Below are 27,166 nucleotides of genomic sequence, written 5' to 3'. Positions count from 1 at the left end.
GGTCACCCTACACCAGGGATCCCCCACTAACCACCAGGGAGCCCCCACTGGCCACAGTGGAGCCCCCACTGGCCACAGTGGAGCCCCCACTACCCATCTGGGAGCTACCACAGAGCCACCACTGATTATTAGGGAGCCCCCACAGATCCCGCACTGACCAGCAGAGAGCCCGCACTGACCACCTGACAGTCCGCATTGGCAACCTGAGAGCCTAATTAGGGAGTCGTCTCTGCTGCACCCACACGCACCCGTGTAACTCTCTGGACCCCGGATGAGAGCCTGCACAACCCTCCTGAGACTCTGTGACATCAGGCGGAGAACCCAGAGCAACAGAGTATGTAGCTTCATATTATTCTGCATTGCTGTAATATGTATTGCTGAGATTTTTAGTTCTCTATAGCTGATGCTGTTCTGCATTGCTGTATAATGGTATTGCTGGGAATTGTAGTTCTCTATAGCTGTTGGTAGTCATTATTGCTGGGATTTATAGTCCTCTATAGCTGATGGTATTCTGCATTGTTGTGTAATGTATTGCTTGGAATTGTAGTTCTCTATAGCAAATGCCATTCTGCAATGCTGTACAATGTATTTCTGAGATTTATAGTCCTCTATAGCTGGTAGTATTATTCTGCATTGCTGTATAATGTGCTGAGATTTGTAGTCCCTCTACAGCTTGGAGTTAGTGGCAGAACTACCAGGGTCGCAGCAGCCGTACACACGCACATCACTGATGAGGCATCCCTACACTACAAGTGTGCTATAATTTTCCTCAACCGATAAATTTATCTGCCGCGTCTCTTCCAGGTGCACATGCCATGAAGAAAGGGGGTCATAAAAAAAGCTGATTCGGATGACTCGGCCCCACTGGAAGTGACACAGTCGAGAAAATGTATAGGATCGAGAAAAATTATAGAACACTGACATCGACACTGTCCGGCCCCTCCCACAGCTCACAGCCCAGAAACATGGACAGCCAGCAGCGGTCTACAGTGGTCTACAGAGTGCCTAAGAAGTGGACATGGAGCGGAGTAAGGCCAGAACCATGTAGGGAGCCCAGTGGGAGGAGAGCACCATCCCCCAGCCAGTCACCCCTTTCATGGACTTACTAGGAGTCCTCACATCTCCCGACCATTCACACTACTGTTACATGGATGGCAAAAGTGGCAGACAGGGGCGGGGGAAGAGGCAGAGCGGGAGGGGGGCCAAGTTGCTGCACCATGGGCCTCTGGGTTGTACTTGCCCCCAGGCTAAAAGTTGCCAGTCAGCCCCTGCTGACATATGGATCCTGGACATCCAGGGTTGTACAGACATAGACTCCAGACTCACCAGACCTTTTAAGCATCTCAGTGTAGATCCACTTGTGATACAGTGAATGGTAATTGGAGTAACAGGTGAGCAGGGGGCGAATATAGAGCCATGCTCCAGAGGTTCTCTATGTTCCAGGCACCTCCAGCACATATCAGCTGTCAGGCGGTGCCGTGGACTCACAGCATCGGTAGGAACCCACTGGCAGGAAGCGGACAGGAAGATCCAAAGAATTAGGTACAAGAGGGCAATCTAAAGGGGTAGTCAAGTCCAGTCCGGGTTGAGGCAGGCAGCTAAGATTCAAAAGCGGTAGACAGGCCAAGGGGTCGGTAACCAGGAAGTTCAGATGAGGGGGTCAGGAAACACAGCAGCATCCAACAAAGAGGCAAGGTGATCACACCATAGAGGTGGAATAACTCAGCAAAAATCCAGGGCTCTGACCAGGTTTTCATAGCCAGTGGAATCAAGGCCACCCCCTGGTCGACGGGGCAACCAGGAGGCTTCTCTGTCCGGGAGCCAATGGCAGGAAGAGAGGGAAGGAATGTGTGTGCTGGGAACCTCTCCTAGCAAGACCCACACCTGACGGCCCTAATGGGCGCAGGCGCGCTACGGGGGCCCCCGTGCATGCACGCGCAGTCGGTCTACCACGTGCCGCGCATGAGCACCCGCCACTGTGGTGCCAGGAGTTCTGCCAGGCCGAAGGAGCCCTATGGCCTACACCGTACCCGGCGGCCCCAAAGAGAGGTGACACCCCTGGTTCCCTGACATGAGCTTCCCTGGTTCTCCTCCTCTGATAACAGCTCAGGCCTCCTCCATACTTGAGGCCTAGGGAAACTCTGCTCTCACTCCAGCCTCTACTCACTCCAGGCCTCAGTCCTAGCCTGGAGGGTGGCTGGATAGCACACAGTCTAGTGCTAATCCATGGCTGGTCCCAACCAGTCTGAGGACATGGCAACTCCCTCCTATATATACTGTATACCCTATCCCAGCATGCACCACTGGTTGAGAGAAACCCAGTGATTTGCTGCTGTACTGTACATACACTTACAGTGTACCTCATAGGCTGTCCCACAATACAGAAGAGTCAAACTCCTCCTATGTGGGTACAGTCAATGCCAGACACCTGGAATTAACGAGATAAATGCCACTATAATCCAGCCAGGCCGACCACAACCCCGGCAATCACTCAATGTCTAGTAGCCACCTCACAAAAGCTTTTCTTTTATGGGATTTCTAGTGAGGGAGTCTTCTGTATTTTGACAATTTCTTCTCCCATTGCACTGCCTTCATTTTAGTTGCCAATCCCCCTTTTCAGGGCCCCTTAGCATGTGCAATAATGAGCTAATTTTTGTGTACTGAAGCCTATTACATTGAGGCAGCCCAATTAATTTTTAATGGGCTGGTGTTGCACTTCTGACGAATAAACTCCACAGTGCGATCGGGTTGGGTTAAATTAGGGTGCTTTAATATGAACTGCAATAGAATGGAGGACACTCATCACTGAGGGAACAAGTGTGTAACTCACTAAACAATAATACAGTATAATACAGTATATAAAGCATAACAACTGTGCAGGTACAGTACAGAATTATTGTGATTAACATCCAAATGCAGAATCAACATGTGCTCTGTCTGCTGGGAACATCCTCCCCAAAAGCTGCACTAAGGAAGATGCCACCTGTCCTATAATCACACTGCATTTACTTTCACTTGTCACTGGAACATTAGCTAGACCAGTTTAATCTATTATATTCCCAGTTATGCTTATAAGAATCATCTCCCTTACCTGCAATAGAATGGAGGACACTCATCACTGAGGGAACAAGTGTGTAACTGACAGGAAGTTCCCTCAGAAACAAGTAACTAAGTTTCCCTTTCCACTTACAGTGCAGCAGGTGCTCTGGTAAATGTGTCCTCTCTCTACAAACAGGATTTTAGCTTGGAGTGTCACTGTGTCCTCTCTGTAAAAACAGGAGTTTAGCTTAGAGTGTCAATGTGTCCTCACTAAGAGAACCTTAACATGTTATTAGAATATTATTTTGGGGGTGTCTAAGTTTACATTCTTTACACTCTCCCCCACAAACTTTTATGTCGTCCTCGACATATGCAAAACCTGTATGGTAAAACATAATGTGCTTGTTGTCTGACAACACAGTTGGGTAGTCAGGGGTCCGTGTTACCAGAGGAAACATCCTCTCTGTGACAGTTGCTCCCATATTTACAAAGTCACAAAATCTCACTAGGCCTATTGTGCGCTATAGTACCTGGTGAGGTATTCTTGCTGGTACAACAAGCTATTTGGTAAACCCCTTTCCTCACTTACTTGTGTAAGTTACTGTAGTCAGACTAGAGATGGTGGTAAACTAGAGTACACACTCTTACTCCGTATTATTGTCAGTGGACAAAGCCAAGGCATTCTTTCCTCTTGATTTACTTGAATAGCCTGGGTGATGCTGCTGATGACTTTGGGATCTATTTCTTGAGAACATTGTTGCATGTACTGCTCAGGACTCAGTGGCATACGACAAGGTACATCTGCATCCATATTTATTTTTCCAAATTTTGGCATCAAAGGGGTTAATTTAGTATATATCCTCCTTTGCCTTATTCCTTGTTTCTATTCCCCTCAGCAGACAGGTTTTTTCTTCACCATACACTATTACAGGGATTGCACCAACTTTCTTTCACTCACAGACTGCTATTTCTATATGCAGCATTCACTTCTGTGTCTTTTCTGTGACATATTCACCCGGCCCCACGTTTGGGCGCCAATTCTGGCAGTACACCTCAATGTGCTAAAAGGTCTACCTGCACCATTATTTTTACCACAGTACATCACAATGAACAGGCAGTGCATATCTGTTTGATCTGGTGCACTGATTAGGTGTATTGGTGTACCATTCAAAATGAATGGCAATGTAAGCGCAGTCAGTTTAGTCCGTTAGCAGGGAAAGCAGTTTATTGCACAGTTTTTAGAATGCACAGGTCTGAATAGACCAGACCTTGCCTGATAGAAAATCAGTATAACATGTTTTTGTTTTTTTTTTACATTCCACTACGTAAAGTAAATGAAATGTGAAAAAACAATATGGGGTAGAGTCACTAAAGGACTCACTTAGACAGTCGTTGTTTTCCCGCAATTGACTTACATTTTAAAACACACCTCAAAGGCAGGTCAGCACATTCCCATTTACCTTGATGGTGCCGAATGGATAACAATTCCTAGACCTGCTTTGCATTGTGTTTCTTAGGATGCAGTAGGTCCTATTGAAATGCAGCAAATGCAGCTGTTTGCTTCGACCTGCATTTAAAGGCATGCATCTGAGCAGCTCTGCATTCAAATGCAGAAGTCAGCCGGCGGCACTAAACCATTTGCAGAGAGATTTAAGGATTTCTATAGAAAAAAAAACCTATGGTAGTAATATATGCACACAAAAAAAGAGATTCCGGAACACAGTACAAAGAAACAGAACAATAAAATCTACCTTTTAATCAATCTTATTAAAAAGGACTACTCGTGTCTCAAAGCCACTCAGAGTGTTGTACATAAAAAGATAAATGTAATTGCAGAGACTTCGGCTACATTGGAGTATGTATAAGCAAATTACATCCATAATAGCAACAGAACCCAAGTTATCATAGATTATCTGCACCTAATAACCTTCAAGTGCTGGAAAATGCATGATAATTGCTCTAAACAAAGTCCCAGTTGAAGAATTTCCTTGAAAGAAACTCATTCCGCATCTAATATTGTTGAGTTGAATCTAATTGCCCACAAAGGAAGCAGTCAGGTGAGTATTTTAGATAGATGAACAACAATAAATTGTAATGTACAGCATGCTTAAAGTTGCAATATCCGGTATGCAGACACACAGAGCATACAGCCCCATCTATCCCAATGGGGTATCCATAGTAGTTCATAAAATTAACTGGTAGTTGGCAACTATAACCCTCCAAATGATATGTCTGACCACAAAATTAGGCCACATCAAGCACTGTCCACCATATAAAGTGTGATCATGTGTCACTACTGTCCATTGTGAACAAAGGGATGATTATAACCCCAGCAATATGTCTGTGAAGATTCTCATTCATCCAGGTAATGGTATATCTGTAAAAAAATCAACCAAAGCAACGGGACTATTTGACGGGACTATTCTTGAAAACGTTTTTGATGGTTATGCGATCAGCTATCTCATTTCTGAATTCAGAAAGCTAGTCGGATGACCAGCAAAATGTCTTCAAGGAAATGTTAGAAAGTGTAAGGCTATGGCCGGAAGTCTGTGCGCTACTGCGCATGTGCGGGTCCCGGTCTTCTGCATTGTCTAGAAACATACACTAGTGCCCAGGCGCATGCAACATAGTGGACGCGCAAAGACGCGCTGATGTGATACACAGGAAGTGACATGGCTCCCTCTGATTGATGGGTCTATTTTAACCAGCCTGCCCAGTTGACTAGTGCTGAACGGTCTTTCAGCTTGTGTCCTTGCTTCCGGTTTGTGTTTGTTGGTTAATCACCTGTTGCCTTGACCCGGATTGCCTTGACTACGCCTGATTGCTGCCTGCCCCTGACCTCTGCTTGTTCCTGGATTCGCTTCTGTCTTCTAAAAAAATAGGTGATTTTACTTTTGGAGATCCAAATTATATTTAATAACACTTGGATGGTCTGTCAACCAGATCCGTAACCATATTTACTGGGTCTGTCCCGATCTATTAGTAACATCTTAAAGACTTGCTATCTTCTGTAGCCAGTCTTACTCCATTTTTTTTTTCTCGCTTCTCCCTTGGTACCATGCTGCCCGACTGGTATGACCCTAGGCTTGTATGACTTTGCTCCTGTTCCTCCTTCAACCTACGCTGACTGTGACATGGCACCCAAAGGATAATATTTTTAATATTATCCTTTGGGTGATTGGAAGCCAGTGGAGGGATTTGCAGAGGGAGGTTGCAGACAATGAGCAGTTGGTTAGGTGAATGAGTCTAGCAGCAGTGTTCATGATAGCCTGAAGGGGGGATAGCCTGTGTAGAGGTAGGCCAATGAGGAGGGAGTTGCAATAGTCGAGACAAGAGATAACAAGTGAGTGTATGAGTAGCTTTGCAGTTTCATTGGTGAGGAAGGGGCGTACTTTGGAGATGCTACGAAGGTGATGGTGGCAGGATTTGGATAGTGATTGGATGTTGATTTTATTTTTTACAGATACACCCCAGCAATGGTCACCAATATGGCTGCAGGATGAATGGTGTATGCTGCTAACCCAGACCAAGTATGCAGTAGTTGCTCAACATCCAGACATATTAAGAAACCACTGCACAGTTCATTTAGATTGACAGTGTATACCATTCAACATGCAGCCATATTTGGTACACGCTTCCTGAGGTGATTATATGATGCAATAATAGTAGACCAATGCTAAGATTTTTTTTATGTGCTAGCAACACATTCTATTGTTTCAAAGAAACCCTATCAATCCATTCACCGCTCATTCAATGAACAAATAGCAATATATTTCCTGGGAAATCTAATAGAAAATAAAACATATATAACAAAGACATTCACTGTTTCAGAAAAAAAACATGTCACCCCATGCTAAGCTCACACAATGAGCAAATACAAATATATTTTCCTGGAAAATCTAAAAGAAAAAAAAAACATATATAACAAGGAGATCACTTATGTGTAACTTTGATCATTTAATGCCTAGTCTCTTCGCACCTACAAAAGTGTTCTGAACGGTAATGGTACATATAAATATGTATTAGATGCCCATTAAAAATTGAAGAAGCAATATTATAGAAATTGGTGTCATAAAGTTATATATATTACCACTTGAGGAGGGGGCTGGTTTGCATTTAAATTAAATATGAGCGACACACGAAAAGTAATGGCCTTTGCTGAATAAAGATGACAGGTCTTATTAATTCTTACGCGGGACAATAACAGGCAGACGTGCGCGTTCCAGTGTGGGTGGCTCTCTTCTAATTCACTCTCGGGATAGTGACAAGTCAAGGTTACGGGGAAGTACTTGATTAATTAGGTAACAAAGGAAACATGCAGTGGAGTAGAACAAATTACTTGATGAATACCGTTTACACCCCCGTGTTATAATCGCAATCAATAAAAGATGGGATTTTACAGGAACCATTGATATTTGGGGTTTTGTAAAGCCAGTCACCGTAGGAGAAGAATTATTATTTTGAATTAAAATTATTTTCATTAAAGGGGACCAATATAGGATTTTCAGAGAGAACTTTGACTTTGTATTGGAAATGTTTACAAAAAGATAACACATTTTCATAACTTAATTTTTGCATTTCTTACACCGACTTGCCACATTTAGTGTCTATCTGTATTTTGAGACATGTACAAAAAACTGCACATACTTAAAGGACCATTATGGGGTGAGTGGAAAACACTCATGCCCAACACCCATGCCCATAATTCAAGCTGACCTGTGACAAAAAAGCTGTCACAGGTTGGCTCTTTGATTGGTAAGTAAGCGAGCACACAACGCCGATTGCTGACTTCCCGATCATCTCCACTCCCAGTATGGATTCTCCCCTCCCCTTTCTGATCCTCCAGTGCTGACTGGAGGAATGGTCTGTGGAGGGGGCGGGCATATCTGGCTCTGCCTTTAGAGAGGCAGAGCCAGCTGTCAATCAGCCTGCGTGGTGGATCTCCACAGTATTTTCTGGATCCATCCCGGCTGTGACGCGCTCAGCATATAGCAGGTAATAGCCCACAATATACTGAGTTTTGGGTCACCGGAGGACACAGTATATGTCCTCCCGTGACCCAGAAGAAAACTATAGGCAAAAAAGGTTGCCCCATAGTTCTCCTTTAAAAAGGAGAACCAGACAATTACCTATTTTTCAAAAAAATAATTACTTATCCATCAGGTACATGCTACTATCGGCTGGAAATAGAGAAGCCTTTCTCAATCAGGGTGCCGTGACACCCTGGGGTGCCTTTTGATTTCCTCAGGGTGCCTCAAAATGTTTGCACAACATCATGCCTTTCCATGGTGCAGATAGGCCCCTGATGTCGAAGGAGTGGGGCTTCTGATGTGAAAAGATGGCTCCTCTTGATGTGAAGCAGGGGCTTGTGATGTAAATGGGGGGCACTGATGATAAAGAAGGGGGCTCTGATGTGAAAGAAGGGAGCTCTGATACAAAGGTTGGTTCCTAGTGTAAGAGCAGGGATTCTAATATGAAAGGAGTGGGCTCCTAATGTGAAGGGAGTTTTTAATGCAGAGGGGGCACCTGATGTAAAGGGGCATTCTTATGTGAACACTGAGGCCGGAGGGCTTTGATGTGAAGGGGACTCCTAATGTAAATGGGGGCAATCATGTGGAAGGGGGGATTCTTATGTGAACCGGGAGGGCTCTGATGTGAAGGGGACTCCTAATGCAAAGAGGGCATCTGATGAATAGGGGGATGATGATGTGGAAGGAGGGATTCTGATGTGAAGGGGAACTCCTGGTATGAAGGAGGGACTCCTTTTATAAAGAGTGAAACCCCTTTCTTCTTTTTGTTTTTTTGCATGGTGATAAGGGCTTTGGATAATGGTCTGGTATAGGTTTTGGAGGAGCTACATGTATGTTTTTTCACATTGAACTGGGGTGCCTCAAGATTTTGCATACTTTTAAAGGGTGCTGTGACTGAAAAAAAGATGGAGAAACACTGAATTAGAGTTAGTCAAGTCAGTCGAAAATGAATCTTGAATGGTATTGTCACTTCTTCCACAGCTATATATTCTTCTGGAGGAAGAGTCTGGCCCTTATTAGTTGAATGCATCAGCCTAAGGCTGCCTCATTATAGTAATGGCCATGATTAATAAACATATGGCACTGTACTAAAATTACAGTTACCCTTTACTTGTGCCTACCTTGCTCTTGAGCAGGTTTCGCCACAACTTCTGTCGCTGTGACCGCACTCCAGTGGAGATGTGGGGAAAAAGCACAGGTTCAAATGAAATCCCCTCCCTAGGCAAAACTAAACCACACAGCCCTACATGCTCACCATCCTCCAGTCACATGACCCTCGTCACTTCTGGATGTGAAGACCAGTGATCCACCACTGCAGTCCCATGCATGTCGCCAAATGGCATTGTCGCCGCCACTCTTCATGATATCATCACACCACTGGAATTTTTAGGATAATGCCAAAGGACAGCCAATAGGAACTGTTCACATCACTAAGCAGCAGTGTGGGCACTTCAAGAAGGACCCTCCTACTCCCTAGTCCCGAAGATACAAGAATCAGGACTCATCATGTCACATCAAGGATTGAAGTTTATGGGGCTTTTATTTTGTTTTTTACATACAACTGGGTGATCAGGTAAGGGGTAAACTTTGGTGGCCGTGGCCAGAGATAAGATTTATGTTTGAAATAACTTTGTTATATAGAGAAAATAAATAAAACAAGTCATTTGAGAACGCTCGCCTGAACTATTACACAAGACTGTACTTCTACTTGAGATTTAATTTACAATATCAAATAAAAACAAAAATGTATAAAATATGCCAGACCAAACCATAAACTAAAGTAAACTTACGTCTGTGTTGCTGTCTTACTTTTCAGAGTATGAAGATGTTTTATTTTTCCCTTTTTTTCCTTTCAAAGTACTGTATGAGTTATTTTGGAGTCCTTGGCAAGAACAGGCCAGTCTCCTTCTACTTGATCTTTCTGCGGCCAGCAGATTTGCTGGAGGCCACTGAAGCAATCAGAGATTTATTTTCTTCCATAGACAAAGAAAATGCTTTTTTCTTACATTTGAAAACCTTCAAAATCCAATTTTGGGGCCATATGCTGAAATTCTTTGGCAAGCGCCCTCGCTTTGCTCGTAGAGCTGCAGACAGCGGTTACTGCAGAAGGTGATGACAGTAAATATTTGTTGACAATTTCTTGGTATGATGCATATAGTTATACCTATAAACTGTGGTAACCGTGACCCGTTTTTGAAAGTTCCATCTTGTGCGACAGATAATTTTGAAATGGAAAATGGTTCTATCATTTGAGTGACCACCCGACTGGTCCTGGTTTGAATAATTTAGTTTTGTTTTTTGGTGTCAGTTAACAATTTATCTTGGAGAGGAACTGCTGCACTCCTTACCGGAACCCCTATGTATAAAGGAGGGTGCTGTAGTAATCACTGTGCATCTTCAAATATATGATAAATGTCACCAGCACACTTCAGTCTTGTGTCAATAATCCATCTTCTTTTTTGATGCAAACTGTCACAAACCAATGTTTTTCTGGGCCATGCAGGGTCCCCTTCATCAGGTTTTAGCGAACCCTGATGAAAGGGACCCTGCATGGCCCCAAAACATTGGTTTGTGACAGTCTGCATCAATAAAGAAGATGGATTATTGACACAAGACATAGGTGTGCTGGTGACATTTATCATATAGTTAACAATTTATAGCAGTGGTTCTCAACCTGTGTAACTTCGGGACCCACAGTTGTCCTTGGTCATTAAGTCGTGACCCAAGTCGCACGGCAATGGAACGCACAGCATTGCGGTACTACGCGTTCTGGTGCAAGCGATCGAACTGTGGGTGGGAGATGCATTTGGGGTACCATTCAAATGAATGGCAGCGCAACGCACCTCCCGCCCCAGAACGCACAGTGGATGCGTTTGCATGGTGCAGTGCAATAATCGCCCGAGACTGTGCAATGAATACTCAAAAACACTGATAGACACACATAAACACAGACACAATCTCACACACTCAGACATTCTCACACACATATACAAACTCCCAAAAAATGTATTTATTTTTTTAAGATGCACTTAGTCTTCCTAATTTTCGAGAACTGGAGTGGATCCTCAGCCTGGGGTCCAGTGTGGACTGCTGTGCTGTGACGAAGCTCCATCTATATGTGCATTGCTTGTACTGCTCCATTTCGCGCCCTGTAGAGGTGCCGGAGCCAGAATGTGATGTCACTTCGATCCAGGCACCTCTACAGGGCATGAGAGGGAGCTGTAAACAAAGCACCTATGGATGGAGCTCCCTTACGGCCATAGCTCCAGCCCACCCTACCTCAAGCTGACACTCGGCACCAGACAGCATGTTTTGAATGCTGCTTGGTGCGAGAACTGACTGTGTTGCTCTAGGAAGAGACTGAGAAAGCCTCTTACCTGGAAAAGTGGAAGGCACGCATCGACCCACTGAACATGGAGTCGCGCCCACCTTTGGGTCACGACCCACCAGTTGAGAACCAAGGATTTATAGGACACATGAATATAAAAACATAGTTGGTAATCTTCCCTTCTCTTACAATTCTTTCTTTATGATGGCACATACATAATGTTACAACAAGTAAACAGTTTCAGTCCAACATCTTCTTCATGACAATTGGTGACCCAATTTTAGGGTGCAATATACCAACAGAAATATAGTTCTAAAGATGTTTAACAAAGTAAAAAGAAATAACAAACAAAGGAGGCCTCACCATCCCATCCATGACTTAGTGACCACTAAAAGTACATGCCCTTACTTGTGGAGCAAGGATAGGAGGGAGAGAAATGGGGGAAAGTGCATGAGTAAGGTTGGGAGTGGGCTGGTAAAGAGAGAGAAGAAGGAAGAGCGATAGCAGGTAAGGGGGAAGAGAAAGGAAGGAAGCAGGGAAGGGGTGGGAGGTAATAGGTTAAGTTGGAGCCTAGGGGTTCAGGGTTGGTTGAAGTGGGGGTGAGGGTGAAAGGAGGGAACAGAAACAAAGGCAGCTCCCCTGGCATCTAGCTATCAAAGTCACTTGATCTTTCTGCGGCCAGCAGATTTGCTGGAGAGCACTGAAGCAATCAGAGATTTATTTTCTTCCAGAAACAAAGAGAATGTTTCTCTTTGTCTCTCGTGTACATTTAAAAACCTTCAAAATCCAATTTTGGAGCCATGTGCTGACATTTTTTGGCAAGCTCCCCTGCTTTGCTCGTAGAGCTGCAGACAGCGGTTACTGCAGAAGGCGATGACAGTAAATATATTTTTTGGTATTTTTGGGTATTATGAATATAATTATACCTATAAACAGTGAGGGTAGTGTAGCGCTCACCCCCGAAGGATCGGGTCTTCTGTATCACCTCTGTGACACACCACAAACAATGAATCCACAGCACACCAGCACACCTTGTGAGATTTTAAATAACTATTTACTGTATATAATAATCTGAATAGCAGTATACAACATCAACATTTATCTCTACACAGCATAACACAGAGACTGTATATGAGACATCAGCATAACAGTGATGATCAGTAAATGCGGTTATTCTAACTGTGAACTTGTTGGACAGTAATCAAACTGTATATATAAACTTAGTCCCAATGTACCCGGGTACCTAACCCACTGGCCAGTGGTAGTTTCTTCAGCTAGCCAACGTTGGGGCCCAATACAAACGGTGAAAATCTGTGTGTACTGTTAATGACAACAGGCCGGAGGCCTCTCACCCATACACGGAGGGAGATGTCCGTCTGTAGCTGGCAGGGATGTCAGCAATTATCTTCTGTGATGAAGAACTGTATATAGGAGCTGAAGTCTGATGTCATCAGGGGTTCTGGTCATCAGATTTGGCATCCGTCCGGGCCGAGTCGCCGCCCACAATGGCCTCTCAGCAGGATGGCACCTCACTCACAGCCCCAGAGGATCCTCTTCCAGACAGGAACAAACAGCGATTTACTCTGTGCAGCAGATGTCACTTCAGGACTGCACGTGTGACAAGTGAGCACAATCTCTCCACAAGCTGGCTGCACAACACAAGCAACAGCAGTCTGGCCTCCCTGTCTCCTCACACCGACTCCGGCCAGCAACCTTTACCCCCCAGAGTTTACTTCCCTTCTCCCCCGTAGCACTCTGGGAACTGTAGTTCAAGTATCCATTTTCATTTGTAATTCCTCAGTGGCTGTGTCCACAATCCCCACAAAGCTGTGCTCTCTGGCTCCACCTGCAGCTGCAATATATTTTCTCTTAAAGGAGCTGTTCCCATAACAGGGCTACATTAGCAACCTTATCAGATGGGCAGTACATTTTCATGATAGATTTCAGGACTGGGGTGATAGGTTAAGTTCCATTGTCTTGCAGTGAGAATCTGTGGACTTCATATAGAGCCTAGGCCTCCATATGGATCTAAGTTTTTCTTTAGTATTGTGTATCATAGAGGTCAAATCTTCCATTTGGTATCACTTGTTAATCTTTGAAAACTAAAGACGCATGGTTGGGTCCTGTAATTGGTGCCATAGTATTAGAATACATGCCCTTGCCACATTGAGCAGGTAGATGGACAGGGAAACTTTATACTGTGCTGTGGGATTATTTGTCATGTGCAGAAGGTAGTTGTAGGGTTATGTCCCAGGAAAAACAATATCATGCCCTGCTTCGCAAAAGGGATGCAATTTGGGGCAAGCCTCTAACTCGGAAACACATCTCCAGCAATTCAGGGGCACGTGCCTGTTCTTTTTTGTGATGAACATAAGGAACTTTGTACCACCTAGACATAACTTTGTAGCATGTACCTGGAAGCTATTTGCAATGGATGCCTTGTGGGGAAAAGTAGATTATCTTTTCCCTTTGATTCCCATGCAAGGTCAGGCCTAACTCAGATTCCCACTTCTCAACTTTTCACATGGTTTGGAATGCTGTGTGTAGCCTATCTAGGTCCAGAGTCTTTGGGATTGAAAGGAGGAAGTGTCTGATCTGGTATGAACTGTAGGAGTCTAAAGTCAGATCTATTCAAGTCTTAAGTGATTTCTGGGCCAATCAGTGTTTGTTGAAATAGGTGTCTAGCAGGCTAAATTTGTTATCGGCAAGCAGTTGTAGAAAGTGTCTGTTCTCCAGGCCAGGTGGAAAGTCAGTGATGACAATCACCGAGGGTGGAAGTTCAAAATGCTACCCTTGTAACCTACAGTACAGAGTTGCGTCAATGGTGGAATGAGCCGCAGCCCCTGCTGTAGACCACTGAAGCAATCCGAGATTTATTTTCTTCCAGAGACAAAGAGAAAGTTTCTCTTTGTCTCTCTTGTACATTTTAAAAACCTTCAAAATCCAATTATGGAGCCACGTGCTGAAATTTTTGGGCAAGCTCCCCTGCTTTGGTCGTAGAGCTGCAGACAGCGGTTACTGCAGAAGGCGATGACAGTAAATATATTTTTTGGTATTATGAATATAATTATACCTATAAATACTGAGGGTAGCAACCCTATCAGATGGGCAGTACATTTTCATGATAGGTTTCAGGACTGGGGTGATAGGTTAAGTTCCATTGTCTTGCAGTGAGAATCTGTGGACTTCATATAGAGCCTAGGCCCCCATATGGATCTGAGTTTTTCTTCAGTATTGTGTATCATAGGGGTACAAACTGTAGGAGTCTAATTCTGGTGTGAACTGTAGGAGTCTAAAGTCAGATCTACTCGAGTCTTAAGTGACTTCTGGGCCAATCAGTGTTTGTTGAAATAAATGTCTAGCAGGCTAAATTTGTTATCGGCAAGCATTTGTAGAAAGTGTCTGTTCTCCAGGCCAGGTAGAAAGTCAGTGATGACAATCACAGTGTTGTGCGGGGAATGAAATGGGGAGAGGGTGGAAGTTCAAAATGCTACCCTTGTAACCTACAGAGTTGCAGCAATGGTGGAATGAGCCACAACCCCCTGCAGAAGAAGGGTGAGCCATGCGAGGCCCACAGTGGGCTGAGAGAGTCATCAAGGTTCATAGCTATCCACTGTCTGTAGAGCCAGTAGGTTTTAACTTGGTATGTTATTTAACTTACAAAAGATACCCAAAAATACATCCCTTGTAATGCAATGCTAGACTAAACTACATTGGATTTCACTTCTGCGCCTTCTTGGTGAGTTGACATTGCTTGTGGATCTTGTTGAGTTAGCAAGTTGGTATACTGAAATACAAACTTTTGTGAACAATGATACTGTTTCTGCACAGTGTGATATTGTCAGGAATTAATTAAAGCAGACACATTGGTATCCAACATTTTTCAGGGCCATTTGACCTGTGACTATCTATGAATATTCACTTTGGATGAATAATGACAAAAACAATCTTAACATTTTTTTTCCAGTTTGAATATATTGTCATGCAATAGTACATTATGACCACTAGATGGAGCTGAGGAGCATATTAAATAAGTATTTATTCCCATGTTCCTCAGCTCCATCAGGAACATGGGAATAATGACAATACATAAAAAATGGGAAAAAATATATATTAAGAATGTTTATTGTTGTCATTATTCACCCAAAATGAATGCTCATTGATATTCGCAGGGCAATTGGCCCTGAAAAATATTTATAAATGGACACCAAAGTGTCTGCTTTAGTTAATTCTTGACATGACACTAATTCACAGAAAGAAGAGTTGTGAAAATGTCACCAGCACACAAAAAATCTGATGTTTGACCCTGCGTTGCCCTGAAACCGCTTGTTATACTTTTGACGAATTGTTCAATATAATGAGCATTTGATGATCCAGAAGGATTTTTGGTGTGCGGGTGACATTTGCACAACTCTTCTATGCCTACAGCGGTCCCGCCCGCAGTCATTACAAGCACCCTCCCCATCGCTGGGAATATCCAGGTCGGAGTGCAGCAAGATCCTCCTCTTTTGCATTCACAGATATTCGCAGGTGAAGTTCCCTGGGAATTGTTTATAAATGGGCCCCTTTAGCTTTATAAATGATATTTACCCAATTTTTTTAATCTTAACCTTTATAAATGAACCTATAGTACACACTGTCCCCGTTATACGTTACATATCCATTTGGGCCCTTTGGGATTGGCAGGGCCAAACAAACCCTGTGAATGCGACGTTAACTAACTCGCAAACTGAGAATGAGAAAAAGCTGCCAATATGGAAGAATTCACAAATAATGTTTCCAGCAATTCATGCATTGTACCGAATAATATTGTGCTACCATGTTTGTAAACACCAAACATTCCTATCTGGGCAATTACCACTTCATTTCACGACAACACTGTCATTTTAATTTTGTCTCTGAACAGCAATCCTCCAACCTTCAATTTCAATGTATTCTATTCATGGCTAAATAAAGAGATTTTATTTTGAGGTTGCAAGAGCTGTCACATTTCAGCTTTGCGTCCTTTGTGTTCATACTCAGACTATTGTAATCTGAACTCTCAAATCAAAATTCGGCTCTGCGTGTTTGCTGTAAATGATCGAGTAACACTTCAGACGTGGTTTGTGTTCGAGTTTTCACTCCTCTTCAGTCAAGATACATTTATGCCTGCCTTAAATAAAATGATGACAAGATGCATTTGCCGGTAATTTGCTCCGTTTAAGGCACTCCGCTTTTCTACACAAAGATGCAGATAGGAATTCGTTATCTGTTCTTTCTTTCTTTTTTTACAGTGCTATGAAAAGAAAAACATCTCTACAATAAAACTTTGAAAATTGAGTTTTGCCGTGTCTCAGCAGGGATTTTAAATGGTGACAGATGCAGCAGACATAAAATATTCTAAAAGGAAAAAAATTTAGATTCTGTGTGCTGATGTGTTGGAAGCAGAAAAAATGGGCAAGTGTAAGGATTTATGCAACTTTAACAAGGACCAAACTGCGGTGGCTAGACGACTGGGTCAGAGCAACTCCAAAACTACAGCTCTTGTGGGATGTTTCCGTCTGCAGTGGTCAGGACCTATGAAACGTTGGCTAAGAAAGGAAAAGTGTTGAACCGGCAAAAGGGTCTTGGGCACCCAAGGTTCATTGATGCACGTTGGGAGCAAAGGTGGACCCATGTAGTTCAATCCAATAGAAGAGCTAGTGTAGATCAAATTGCTGAAAAAGTAAAGGCTGGTCTGATAGAAAGGTGTCTAAACACACAATGCATGGCAGTTTGTTGTGTATGGGGTAGAGGGGCTGCAGACTGGTTTAGGATGCCCAGGCTGACCTGTGTACTAGGAAAACAAAAATGAGACCGAAGCGCCACAACCTACCGCAATGACTCAGGTGGAATAGGGCAAGGAGTATGAGATATAGAACTCACCTGGGGGAGGGTGATCACTCGCATCAACACGGGAACAATTTGGAAATCGTGGTGTTGTTGGGCAACAGGGCCCTATTTGTCCTTTGGAGCGGTGGCGTGGTGGACCGAGGTGGAAATAATGGTGATAACAGGATGGTGAGATGAACAAAAATGAAAGCGACTTGTATAACTCACTTGAGACTTGTATAACTCACTGTTAGGTTAGTTGTGGTGTGATATTAACGAGGAGGGTGTAGTGTAGAGCTGATTGTTGTCCTGCAGGTGACGTGGCAATCTGGTCCGTTAGGTTGGTTGTGATGTGTGTACAATGACAAGGGTATAGTGTTGAGCTGGATGCTGTCCTGCAGGTGGTGTGGCGATCTAGTCCTGACGGTGAATGATGGACGGGAGGGTTCAATCCTGGAGGGGCTTGGAGAAGTTGAGATCATGCAGGTGGATGGTGCTAGGTTCTTTATGTTCCAAGGTAAAGAAGTGTGTCCCAGCATCAAATTCAACAAGTAAAACAAATGGCAAAGGGACTCATCAATTCATAGCTAGCTATAACTAATAACTACAGGTGGCCATACACCTTACGATTATCGGACGACACTTTTCGTCCGATGATCGAACCGTCGTACGATTGTCGTATGGCGGCCCCATTACGCCCCGATTATTGCAAGGTCCAGTTAGCCGTAATTAAAGAAAAGCATGTTTGCGCATGAGCAGTGTAGATCATACGACTTTTGACGTGCGGAAACGCCACTAACCTTGCAATAATCGTAAGATCGACCAAAGTTTTCAAACATGCTTGAAAGTCAAAAGTCGTACGATTGTACAGTATTTGCGGTTGTACACTGCCAATACACCTTGCGATTATCGGACGAAAACACGATCGCATACGATTATCGTATGAAAATTGTAAGGTGTATGGGCACCTTAAGAAAGGTGAACATGGAAGGGCTTTACTCAATACAAAAGCAGGTGTGCAGGGACATTTTCGCTGGGGCACACTGGGTACAATTTCAGTGCTTTTCATGAGGAATTAAGAATTGTTTCAATGAGCTCTAAAGGTACCAACAAATGTGTCCATATCTATATGTAATTCAAATCTATATAGAGAGCTTTTTGTTTTTCAACAATCTGCGATAAGAGCATTTGAATTGCACAGATTAAATTACGGCACATATCTAAAACATTACAAAATGACTACAGTGTCCCTTTAACTGTCTATTCTAGGAATTTAACATTCTACTAAATGAGCATTGCCATTTCCAGCAAAACACTTTCTTTCTGTCTCCAGCAATAATCTGCAGTCCACTAATTGTGCAATATGTGAAATTGTGTACGCCAAAATATTGTTCCAGAGAGCTTGTGAGTCATTTATTGAAATCAGCAGTTATTATTATCTGTACAGGAATTCACTAAAAACAATATTGTGAAATGTCTCATTTCATTGCACTGTTTATGATGGGAGACCATATGTGTCTGAATTACCAAGCCGAGGCATGCCGAGGCTTGAAATTAGAACCGCTCCATGAATGAACAAAAAAACCCATAATATATGAAACATAAAAAAAAAAAAAATCTGTAGGCAATTTCAGCTAAGCAGCTAAATACACAGTTGATATATTTATCTATATTACAATCTCTTGCGAGGAGTCTTCAACATCACTATATACAGTTTGGTCTGGAAATAATTGGACACTGACTGGAGTTTAGTTTTTTTGGCTGTTTACCAAAATAAATTCAAGTTACAGGTAAATAAAGTATCTGGGCTTAAAGTGCAGTCTATCAGCTTTAGGTTGAGTGTAAACACATGTATATTGGAGGAAGGGTTTAGGAATGATAGTTCTTTAATATGTAACCCCCCCACCCTTTTTTTAAGGGACTACAAGTAATTAGACAATTGTGTCAGGGACCAGAACACCCCCGGGTGGCACTGTGGAGTTGAAACCTGATTCTGCAGTTCCAGTCCTCCTCTGCAGGGGTCTGCCAGCAAGTAGTCACCTCCTGGTGCTACTCTGGGAAGGTATTTAACCTCTCCCTGCTGTGAGGCCTGTGCCACAGTATTGTTGCCATATCCTGTTACCAGTTTCCTGTCTCCTGTTACCAGTATCCTGTTTCTGCCTTGGACCCTGACTCCTGACCCTCCAGTATCCTGTTTCTGGCTTGGACCCTGACTCCTGACCCGCACCCCTGAGTTCTCCCGATCTGTGGCTCCCGGCCCTTGCCGTTTGTATATAGAGTGGTTCTTATTCGTATCTTGCGGGTGGTGGTGGGATTGCCTGTGTTTATGTGGTTTACTATATCTATTAAAACTATTATTTACAAAGATTGTTGAGGACACCACTCACTGGGCGATTTTCATACAATAAATATGTTTACCTCCCGCCCTTTCAAACATATATCTTCAAATGGGGTCAGTGAAAACCCCGGAGATACGGGAGTGGGTAGTGGAACTTAATAATACTATGCGTTTGGAGGAGCTTACTGTTATGAGTGTTATGTTTAGTTTATATGCAACTCTATGATTCAGCTATGTGGCACTTGTTTCCTTTGATGCGTTTCCTGTTCCTGTTCTGTGGGTTCTCTTCTAAGAACATGACTTCTGTACACTGCCCGTCTATATGATAGATACATATTGTTTATGGAGAGGTGGAGACCGTGGATGGTATATATTAGCCGATCAGAGGTCCAGAAATATCTATAAGAAATATAAGTAAGGATGTAAGAACTATATATCCTGTCACCATCCGGGAAATACTTTGGGAAAACCTGTCACTCGTGCCTCGTTATGGCTCAGGGTTTTTTTTCGTTCTTCTGTTTTGTGTGGTTTTAGTAAATTGGAAGGGGTGAGGGATGGAAGGATATAAGGATGTTGGATGGTTCAATAATAATGTTGATAATTGAAGATACTCATAACTCATGGAATTGTGTGTAAGATGTTGACATTATTTTAAATATATTCTTGTAGAATTGAAAGAAAATGAATAAATAAACATTCTTAAAAAAAAAAAGAGAAGACTTCACTAGAGCAAATTCAGAGGGTTCAACGCAAGGTACACTATAAGCCTTAAAAATAGAAATGTCAGATTGGACTGTGTCACAAAATATCTAAAAAAGCCAGGCCAGTTCTGGACCAGCATTCTTTGGACAGATGGAACTAAGATCAACCTGCACCAGAATGATGAGTAGAACAAAGTATGGAGAAGGCATGAAACGGCTCATGATCTGAAGCGTACCGCATCATTTGCAAAACGCAGTGAAGGCCGTGTGATGGCATGGGCATGCATGGTTTCCAATGGCACTGGGTCACTAGTGTTTATTGATGATGTGACTGAAGCAGTCGGATGAATTCTGAAGTGTATAGGGATATATTGTCTGCTCAGATTCAGCCAAATTCAGCGAAGTTGATGGGATGGTGTTTCAATATACAGATGAACAATGACCTAAAACATGCCGCGAAAGCAACCCAGGAGTTTTTTTTAATAAAGCGAGAGGACAATAGACAGCAAAGGGTTCAGGAACTACAAAGTTCAGGAAGTAGACTCAAGTTTCTCTCCTACAGGTGAGTTTCTTCTGCAGTAGATTGAAGAGCTCAAACTAAGGTAAACTAAATACAATTTGTGACTCTAAAACAATTTCAGTGTTCACTGGATATAAGTAATAGTTCAATAATTGTTTTTACTTATTGTCTGGAACTTTGGATGGAAGGAATGATGGTATTTGAGGCATTATGGGTGGTGCTACATGTGGGTATGCATACTGTGAATTTAATTGTTTACACCAGTGTAATGAGGAGGTAGAGACTCAACTCCTTACACAGATAGCAAGGGCTGCAAAGGCTGAAACAATAATAATGATTAATAATGGGATATTTTAACTACCATGATCAGTGGCGTCACAAGGGGGATGCGGGGAGTGTGGTCCTCACACGGGTGACACCATTAGAGGGGGTGGCACCAAAATGACTGACAGTCTCTTTGGTGTCACTCCCTCTGAAAAGTTGGACAGTTGGTCATGGACCGAGAGCCCGACAGTTACTCGACAGAGAGAGAGAGAGGAGGGGACCCGGTGGCATACCTTATTCCACCGGGTAAACGTCCCCTCCTCTCTCTTGCGGCATCCATGACCAAGATGGTCGCCGGCAGGTAACATCGGTAAAGAGCGTGATGTCATTACACGTGTATGCATTGATGTAATGCGTGTACACGATGATGTCACTGTGGGGTGTCATCTGGTATCCGCACAGGGTGTCACCCCGCTTCGGGTCACCTGTGACTCTGATAATGAATGGTGTAATAGTACTGCTAGAACAGCAAAAAACGAATTACTAGGGAAGTACCGATATTTCGGACGCCGAAACATTTCAGCTAAAAATGGTACTATGGGCAAAATGCCGATGGTAACAAAACAGTCGAAAAAGTTGTGCTTCCCTAGCGTCTCTTCTCCCCGCTGGGTGTTGTTCTGCGTCCCCTCCAAACCCCGCTGCTCTCCCCTGTCTGTGTCAGCAGAGGCAGCAGGGATTGAAGGGTACACAGAGCCGAACTAGCTGCTTGTGCCCAGCAGGGAGGAGTGAAGCTGTCAGGTGGTCAAGCGGTGCGCTGTGGGGAAGAGGCAGCTGTCAGCTGTCCATTCCTGTTCATTCATAACTGGGGACACAGTAAACTTACTATGTCCTCATTTGTTTACAAATAATCGCTGCGTGTTTGTGCTCCACTCTCCATCCTGACTGCTTCACCTGTCACAGGAGGCCGAGCGGGACAGTGCTGTAGGATAGCCAGGCTATCCTACCTCAAACACACTGACACTAAAACTGACAATGACCCTAAGGCTAACAATTACACCAACACTTACCTAGATCAGGCCCTAAACTATCTACCATATTTTATCTTTTTTTTCAGATTAAAAATTTTTTTTTTTTTAAAACACAATAAGAATAAAATGAATAACACATTTAAAAAAAATCTTAATAATAATAAAATAAATAACAAATTAAAATTAAAACACCCTGCCATCTGCATGCGAATGAAAAACGCCTGTGTAGGGCATGCGCGTGTACGTAAACGATGACTGCACCACACATGAGTGAGAGTAATAATTCTATGGACATAATTCGCCGTTAACTCTAAACTGATGAGCAGTAAAGGCTTTTAAAGCTTCACCTATAGACACTTTTGGGTACCATAGTTTTTCGATACAGCACAGGTAATTTGATTGCTTCACATGTTTGGTATCTATTTACTGGACGTGACCCCATCTTTTATATTTTACCTAAAAAAGTGGGTATTATATTGTGGTTGTGTGCACTAAAATGCGTTTTAATTTTTTTTCCACCTTAAAATATCAATTTGATAAACATTTGCACAAATGTTGCATATACATAAAACAAAGCAGTTTATATATATATATATATATAAAATGTTTTTCTTTTACAGGGCCTCTGCTTTTACAAAATATTTAATTGTTTGGGGGTTTAAAGTAATTTTCTAGACAAAAATTCAAGTGTGTTGAATTTTTTTGCTTTAATACTAAGGTGTTTATTATTATTATTATACAGGATTTACATAGTGCCAACAGTTTGCGCAGCGCGTTACAATATAAGGAAGACAAGGAAGACATTACAATCACAATATAATTCAAGACAAGATGGTAAGGAGGACCCTGCCCATGACGGCTTACAATCTAAAAGGGAGGGGCAAGTGATACATAAGGAGGTAGCTGTGTGGGGATGAATTGTTTGAGAACGTGGTGGTTCAATGGTTAGGTTGAGGTGGGATTATTACTAAGAAGTCATCAAAAGGGCCCCTGTGCAAAACCAGTTGTTGACCCCCCCTCCACCTTTCTACTATCAGCCAAGTAAAAAATGTATATTCTACTTATTGATTGACAGCTACATAGGAACGCGCCTATGTCCATGTGCAGGTGGGAGTGGTCCCAGGATCCATCTAACCCACGTCTGGCATAAATAAGCCATGGAGTCCCAAAGGGCCCAGTCTGCACAAAAATATATGTCTGTCCCTGCTTACGAGCTGAGTTGTCGTGGGCATGTTGTAAAACCGATCTTAAGAATTAATTACATTGCTCAGAATTTCACACTGAGGCTAATTCTCATTTAATTACAAGAAAGAACAAAAAATATTAATTGTTCTTGCATTTTGTAGCTTTTGCCCATTTTAAAGGGTTACACCTTTATATTTATTTAAAAAAAATACATTTCTTTTCTTTAAAACGCCGTGTGCATTCATGCATCATATGAATATTAAACTTATGTCTAAAGAAAGTGTTCAGAAAATCTGAATGTATACAATTTATCACAAATAAATCCTTTCACCGTTCTCTGAGCTCTCTATTCTGTTCTGTACAGGTGTAGCCAAAGCCACGCAGTAGGTGACAATAAACACTGTTTATTGAGAAACATATTGGAAGGAAATAAGGTCAATGCTTAAAGAAACACAGCGTGGCAACATGCATCCCCATGGGGCTGTGAAAGGCCTGTACGGATTTGAAATGCTGTTATTTGACTTTTGTACATGAAAATAATAGCATTTCACTGTTTTTAATGTCCTTGTCAGTACGTGCAATAAAATGTGATCAAATTACCAAAGGCATGGGATATAGGAGTTCATTGTGTGTAATGTGAAGCATGCTAACTGAATGACACTTGAAATGATCATGATTAGTAATGAATAAGACTGATAATTATTACAAACACTCATTAAAACTCTTTGGTCTAAACACTTTTGCCATTTTCAGTTTAAATCTGATAGAAGCTTTTTTAGAAGTGTATAGAAGATCTGTTGTACTAGTCAAAAATGAACCTATGTTCTTTATTGGAGATGGGCAAATTAATTTGCCAAATGTGGGATTCAAGCCCAGGCCACATGTGCATGATTTTCTGCAACAGAGGAGAGCCAGGAACAAACAAGTAATTTGCCTTTCACAGTCGTAGACCCCCTCCTCATAAATGTTCTTGGCTACAAGCCTTTTTACCTTAATTTTTGTTCCTTTAATGATGCAGGTGGTTGAAATTGTAAGGAAAACTTGGTCATCTGACCATGCCTGGTTAGTCTAGGGTCAGTGTTTCTGCAAAGTCCTTCTAAGCAGGTGGTCACCTTCTCGATCAGTGGTTTTCAACCTGTGTGACCTCAGGACCCACATTTTTTCTTGGTCATTAAGTCGCGACCCTAGTCACACTGCAATGGAACACACAGTATTGGGGTACTGCGCGTTCCGGTGCAAGCATACGAACTGTGGGTAGGAGGTGCGTTAGGGGTACCATTCAAATGAATGGTAACACAACATACCTCCCACACCAGAATGCATGGTAGGTGCGATTGCATGGTACAGTGCACTAACCACACGGTACTATGCAATTAAATGCACTGTACTAGTTTGAACAGGCCCTCAAAAAAACTGACACAATCTGACACATTCACAGACATTCTAACCCATACACATACTCCAAAAAATGTTGAATTACATTTTTTTCTTAAGGTCCATCCAGTCTCCTTACCTTACGAGAACTGGAGTGGATCCCCGAGGTCCAGTGTGGGTTGCTTTGCTGTGATGGAGCTTCATCCATATGTGCATTGCTTGTACAGCTCCCTTGTGTGCCCTGTAGAGGTACCGGGAGCCAGAATATGATGTCACCATGGCACCTCTATAGGACACATAAGGGAGCTGTAAGCAATGAGCGTATGGATGGAGCTCCCTCATGGCCATAGCTCCACCCCATCCCACCTCAAGCTGACACTCTGCAATGGGCAGCATATTTTGAAAGCCTGCTTGGTGCGAGAACTGACAGTGTTGCACTAGGGAGAGGCTGAAGAGACTGTCACCTAGAAAAGTGGAAGGCATGCGGTGACCCGCTGAAAACGGGATTGTGACCCACTTTTGGGTCAGGACCCACCGGTTGAGAACCAAGGTTCTAGATGGCTTAGGGTTCATGGTGGTGACACAGGGGCAATGGTCAGCCTTTCTTGTCCATTCAAAGGGGTTCTGGGGACCTTTTTTCAGTGAGCCCAAGGCTTTCAGTGCTTAGTCTCTCACAACTGTAGATCATAAGGCGCATAAACTAGGAGCCAGACCCCATAGGGTAATCATATTTTAGCTTGCGTATCTCCCTGGCATCTGGAAAAGGGTGCATCCTACATCTGGTATCTTCCAATCTAAAAAAAAGGGAAACGAATATACATATACAGTATGTAAAAAAAAAAGCCTAACTAAATGTGTGTAAGTGACACTACTCTCAGGAGTTAAATCTTAAAAATACATTCAAGTACCTTAACTTTTAAGAATGTATCTTATTTGTGTATCACTCGGCTGTAGATATTCAAATCATCTCTGACTTGGTGCTGACACTGTCCTTCCTTCTGGAGGGTGACTACTTTTCTTCCCCATGGTCCCTGTGTGATGTAAAGTAGTCACCACTCCAAGCTCGCTCCAGTGATGGACTACAATCTCAGGTTTAGTTTACTCATTTGTATTGAGATTGCAGTCCATTACAAAAGTGAGCTTGGAGTTTGGACTCCCGTGAACTTACAGATTTTACTAGTAAAATACATTGTTGTGCATTTGCTATTAATACCATTGATATCCTTACCAACTGTCTTTATTCATAACCCACTCAGGTTTGCTTATTTTCATTGTTTCCTGACGTTTTGAGATTGTGGGTCATGGACTGGTCACTGTATTTTATTTGACAGTCACTTGCCATCTATATACAAATCATACTTTAATGTATCTTTAAATGTTAATGTACCGTTTTCTTTGCAGAATTCAATAAAAATAAAGTATATGCTAAAAAATAAATAAATACACTAAAAAAAAAAGAAAGGGGGAACAGCAGCAACAGAGGTTGTTGCAGAAGCACACAAAAAATACTTTGATAAGGAGGGAGCGGGCACATTTTCACACCTCCATTATTGGTCATGCTATCTAAGACATAGGAGACAAGACAATAATTAGTCTTAAATATAATCAAAACCTAAACAGAGAATGCTGTCAAAAGTGGTAAGAAAATATCTCTTGATATAGTTACAATTTAAAGAAGTTATCTCCCTTTTTGGACCTAAGGATTTACATCATGACACTCTTGTGATCAAACACCTATGTCTATAGGCCCTTAGGCTGACCGTAATGTGTAAAGCAACATAGTTCTGATTGGGAGAGGGGCATTCTAAGCCAATCAGTTCAGGAAATTAGAGGAAGCTTATATCAAGACAGATGTAGATATTTATGTGAGTTTTTCCAATAAAAACTATGCCTGATATATAAAAAAGTCAGCACTAAGACACTGTTCAGAACCTTACGTCAGAAATAACCCTGCTTTGGAAGTTTGAATATCATGTTAGATACAGAAATAAAAGGAAGTTAACCCCGGCCGTTTGGGCGGGTGACTGACTAAATTAAAAAAAAGGCAGCGATGCCTGTAAACATACAAGCGATCCGCCGGCTATAGAGCCGGTGGATCGCTTGTATAAGCTGCCAGTCCATATCCCCCTTCCGCGCCCCCCCCTCCCGCTGTCACAGCGAGCCCGGGACCAGCATAGTGGCTCTGTGACAGGGGATCAGAGGGAGATCGGTACACGATCTCCCTCCGGTCCTCTCTCCAGTGTCAGAATGGAAAAAAAATTAAAGTTGCAAAAAAAATTATTTAAAGTCACACATGAAAAAGAATTTAAAAAACACAAAAATTCCCACACATAGAAACACTCATACAAACATGCGTCGGGTGGTAAACACCTGGTCAGCAATTGGTTAATCAGCTCAGGATTCAGGATGTAAATGGCCAGTGACCCTGTGAAGAGCTCTCTGAATTCTGGCATAAATGTAAATTGAGTCAACTTTTTACACAGTTGCAGTGATAGTATCAGTGGCGACT

Source organism: Nanorana parkeri, unplaced genomic scaffold (genome assembly GCF_000935625.1).
Source record: "Nanorana parkeri isolate BGI_ZX_2015 unplaced genomic scaffold, ASM93562v1 scaffold138, whole genome shotgun sequence".
NCBI classification, from domain to species: Eukaryota; Metazoa; Chordata; class Amphibia; order Anura; family Dicroglossidae; genus Nanorana; species Nanorana parkeri.
Note: the sequence above shows the minus strand (reverse complement) of the source record.